The sequence below is a fragment of the Chrysochloris asiatica genome, unplaced genomic scaffold, assembly GCF_000296735.1.
Source record: "Chrysochloris asiatica unplaced genomic scaffold, ChrAsi1.0 scaffold00619, whole genome shotgun sequence".
Lineage (NCBI taxonomy): Eukaryota > Metazoa > Chordata > Mammalia > Afrosoricida > Chrysochloridae > Chrysochloris > Chrysochloris asiatica.
The window spans coordinates 87,393-91,875 of NW_006409137.1; the positions used below are offsets into that span (position 1 = coordinate 87,393).

The 4,483-nt window shown below is 47.6% G+C and overlaps 2 pseudogenes; one reads left to right on the plus strand and one right to left on the minus strand.

Moving 5' to 3' along the window:
- Positions 1-775: 775 nt before the first annotated feature.
- The window catches only part of LOC102826883, a 4,793-nt pseudogene continuing 1,085 nt past the window's right edge, over positions 776-4,483 (plus strand).
- On the minus strand, positions 3,696-4,400 carry LOC102826500 (annotated as a pseudogene).

The following is a 4,483-nucleotide window of genomic DNA, read 5'->3' on the forward strand; positions in this document are numbered from 1 at the left end:
TACGGCAGACCATAAATTGCTCATGTGCAAATTCAGGCTGAAGCTGAAGAAAATGAAAATAAATTCACAACAGTAAAAATATGACCTTGAATATATTCCACATCTATTTAGATATCATCTGGAGAACAGATTTAATGCATCAGACACTATAGACCGAAAACTAGAAGAGTTATGGAATGACATCACAAACATTATACAGGAAGAAAGCAAAATTTCATTAAGAAGAAAAGATAGAAAGGAAAAAGTGGATGTTGGCAGAGACTCTGAAACATGCTCTCCAGCATAGACATGCTAAAGCAAATAGAATAAGTGAAAAGGTATAAGAGCTGAACAGAAGGAATCCAAGGACAGCTGAGGAAGACAAAGTCAAATATTATAATGATATGTGTGAAGACCTCGAGTTAGAAAAATCAAAAGGGAAGAACATGCTCAGCATTTCTCAAGCTGAGGGATTGGAAGAAAAATTAAAATCTCGACTTGCATTATTGAAGGATTCTATAGGCAATATGTAGTCCTGGTGTGGTGCTGTGGTTTAATGCGCCAGACGGCAAAGCCTTTTGAACTGCAAGGTTAGCAGTTGAAGCTCACCAGAATCTCATTGGAAACCCTATACAGGGTTGCTATGGGTTGGAACCGACTCGATAGCACTTAACAACAACAACATAGACAAAATATTGACTGACATGGAAAGCATAAAAAACAGATGAAAGGAATACAGAGCCACTGTACCAAAGGGAAATTGTCAACATTTAACTATTTCAAGAGTTGGCATATGATGAAAAGTCAATGTTCCAGAGGCTTAGATGTGCGGCAAGAGGTGTGGAAGTTTGTCTGTGTTCTCACTAGAACTAGGCTTTGGGTCCTGGGCTGGTGTCTGGCTGTATCTCCGTCTACTGCAAGTACTCTTGCTATTGGTGGAGTTCTTTGGGCTGAACAGAAAATTAAAGATAATGTATGAGAGGTCAAAGCTCAGATTCATAGCTGTATAAACCGTCACCTAGAATGCATTTGAAGCCCTGAGGTGTGGCTGTATGAACAGGTGGATCTCATCTATCAACTGAAAGAGGAGACGCACTAATGGTAACTGGGCCAGCTCAATTGTCTTATTCATTAACTGGATTAGTCCCCAAACAGAGATGTAACCAATCAAGTCTCTGAGTGCCTGGAGAGACTGGGCAGTTTGACTCCAAACCAGAAGACTCAACTGTCTTGCTCTTTGAAGCAGACACATCTGCAGTGTGTCAGACCATCACCACATTTGGGTCCCTGAAGATCATGCAAATTCCTGAACACCTGATGACTCATGCTAATCCCTCAAGTATTGGACCCTTCTTGGAGATGAGAGGTTATATCCCAGTGTCAGAGCAGAAGTCATCACCCAGCACCACAGCTGTCCCTCTCAGCGAGTGGCTCCTTGGAAGCAAACCTACCAGTGATCGTCAGGCTCTGTACATGCCCAGCGCCAATCCTCAGGACTGGCTTTCCCAAAAACAGACCTTGAAGAATAGTCAGACCTCTCCCAGAGCCTATAATTTCTTCAGTAATGTCTTGGGCAACCTAAAGGGCTTGGAAAACTGCCTTCTCAAGAGTCAGCAACAAGAAGTTTCTGAAAAAAACAAGTCACCAAAAGCATAATAATTCTTCGACCAACTCATTCTCCATTGAAGGTGAAAACGTTAGAGATGTGGATTTTCTTGATCAAGATGAGGTGGACCTTTATGATTGGTTGCTGATTCCTCAGCAGCCTCATAAGCTGGAGAATACTGAAAACAGCAGCTGTGAAACTATTGAGAAGTTTAAGCTCTTGTTCCAGGTTTTCCAGAAGTCCTTTAATGCGATTGGCTTGTCAAACCTGACTCTTATACCAATTGTCAGGGCAACCAGTCAAAAGGTGTGGAAATTGGACACCTGGGCAATCTGAAATGCCTAAATGACCATTCATAAGTTAAGAAACCATTGTCCATCCTGAATATGGTTACCATGGATTGGTTTGCCCAGAACCACCAAGAAGAAGAAGTAGAAGAGGTGTGCAGAGCCAATGAGCCCTGCACAAGCTTTTCTGAGGGTGTGTGTATGTGTGTGTGTGTGTGTGTGTGTGTGTGTGACAAAAATTATGATAAGAAGGTGCTGTGTACATGGCTCCTGAAGAAAGAAGGAAAGATAAAAATGGGATGCCTGTGGATCCAAAATCTGAGCTTTTTTTTTTTTTAAACCACCCAGTCGCCCCTCAGAAGACAGGCTCTGGCCATCGTTTTTATTGGGTCACAGCCTTGAAAATGTCTGCACACACGGGGTAGCAAGGAATTGGAATCACTCGACAGCAACGATCAATAAAGTCCAGGTGGGATGCACGTCTGGGACCCCCAAGGCCACACAATATGTTGAAGAAGTTGCTTGCATTGGGCTTTTCTCCTTCATTTCATATACAGATACAGCCTCAGGAGACAGTGTCTCAGGCCTCACTTTACTGGTCTAAAACTGAAGGGTTGGGGAGCTACAAAGGCAAGAAGTGACTGGCTTACAAGCTTTCAAGAGGGAACCTAGAGCCAGGGGGCCTAGAGGAAGGTAGACTCTTCAGTCAGTACTATCCAATCTGTCTAGGCGGAGCTGATGAAATGAAATGCAGATGGGTCTCTTGTGATATGTTGTTGTTGTTGTTGTCAGGTGCCATCGAGTCGTAACCGACTCATAGCGACCCCATGCACAGCAGAACGAAACAATGCTCGATCCTGGGCCAACCTCACCACCGCTGCCACCCCCGAGTCCATCAATGATGCCACCTGGCCGATCCATCTCTTTGGAGGTCTTCCTCTTTTTCTCTGACCCTCCACCCTACCCAGCATGACATCCTTCTCCAACGATTGTTTCCTCCGGACTACATGTCCAAAGTAGGAGAGACGAAGCTTAGCCATCCTGGCCTCCAAGGAGCACTCTGGCTGCACTTCTTCCAAAACAGATCCATTGGTTCTTTTGGCAGTCCATGGCACCCTCAGTATTCTCCTCCAACACCACAACTCAAAGGCATCAATTCTTCTACGATCCTCTTTATTCACTGTCCAGCTTTCGCATCCATATGAGGCTATTGAAAACACAATGGCCTGGGTCAGGCGCACCCTAGTCCTCAAGCTGACATCTCTGTTCTTCAAACAAGGAGCTCTGGTAGCGTAGTGGTTACGAATTGGGCTGCGAACCTAAAGGTTAGCGGTTCGAAACTACCAGCTGCTCCGCGGGAGAAAGATGAGGCTTTCTACTCCCGTAAGGATTTATACCCTCGGAAACCCTGTACAGGGTCGCTTATACCCTCGGAAACCCTGTACAGGGTCGCTATGGGTCTTGTGATATAATAGTGAATAATTGTTATCAGGACTGATTGTGAGTGTTGGAAATATAAAGGTTTTATAGCAAGGAAGGGAGTGATTAACTTTCCAGTCTAGGAGCTGAGGTCTCTCTAGGACCATTAATGGAGAAGAGCTGAGCGCGGTACCTTACCCAGAGAAGCAGTGATGCCTGAGATGGAGGCAGAGACGATGACGTGGATAGATGGAGCAACTGGGGACTTCAGATCCAGAGAGGGAGATCGACTGTGTTGTGTACTGAAGACTGGAGGGGGGCGGGCGCTACTGTAGGAGGCAAAAACTCAAGGGTTAATGTCCAGAGTGGGTCCGTTCCCTTCAGGTCATCTCTAGGAGCCAGCCCTAGATCTTGAAGGCTAAGGTGAGGCCGTCTCCCAGCATCAGGAGGCTGATGTGGACCCTTGCATCCCGCAGGATGCGTTCATTCAGGTTTCGTACGCACTGGGCCTCCTGTCCTGCTGCTGAGGCTGCAACACTTGTCCTTGCCACAGGACACTAAGAATGGAGGGAACACCGCAGGGTCGCAGCAGCTGTAGGCACGGCTCGTAGTAGGCAGTGCAAACCTTCTTATCTGCGTCCACTACCGCCACGTCGAAAGCTCTGGCCTTGCCAGCAGCTAGAAGTTCATCCAGGGTCTCCAGGGCCGGCTTCAACTGAAGGTCTATCTTGTGCTGGTCTTCAGCCTGTTTCCACAGGGGCCATCCCGCATCCACCTCGCAGGTCACCACGCATCCAGTCGGGGGCAGTGCCAGTGTCAATGTCAGGGCTGAGTAGCCCGTGAACGTTCCCAGGTCCAGTATCTTCTTGGCCTTGATGAGCCGAGCCAGGTTGTCCAGAAGTTGGGCCTGCTCACGTCATCATGGAATCTGCCTGCGGATGCTCCAGGGTCAGCACCTGCAGGCCACACAACGCTGGGTGTTCCCGTATGGAGCGGCTCAGCAGGTACTGCCACAGGGGGCTGTCCTCCGGGGGCAGCAGGCGCTTCCCTGGCCGGGACCGCTATGGGGGGGAAGGGCACCATTTCCCCAGGAAGAGACCAGTGGCGAAGGTTGTTCTTGTTGTTGTTAGGTGCCATCGAGTCGGAACCGACTCATAGCGACCCCATGCACAGCAGAACAAAACAATGTCCG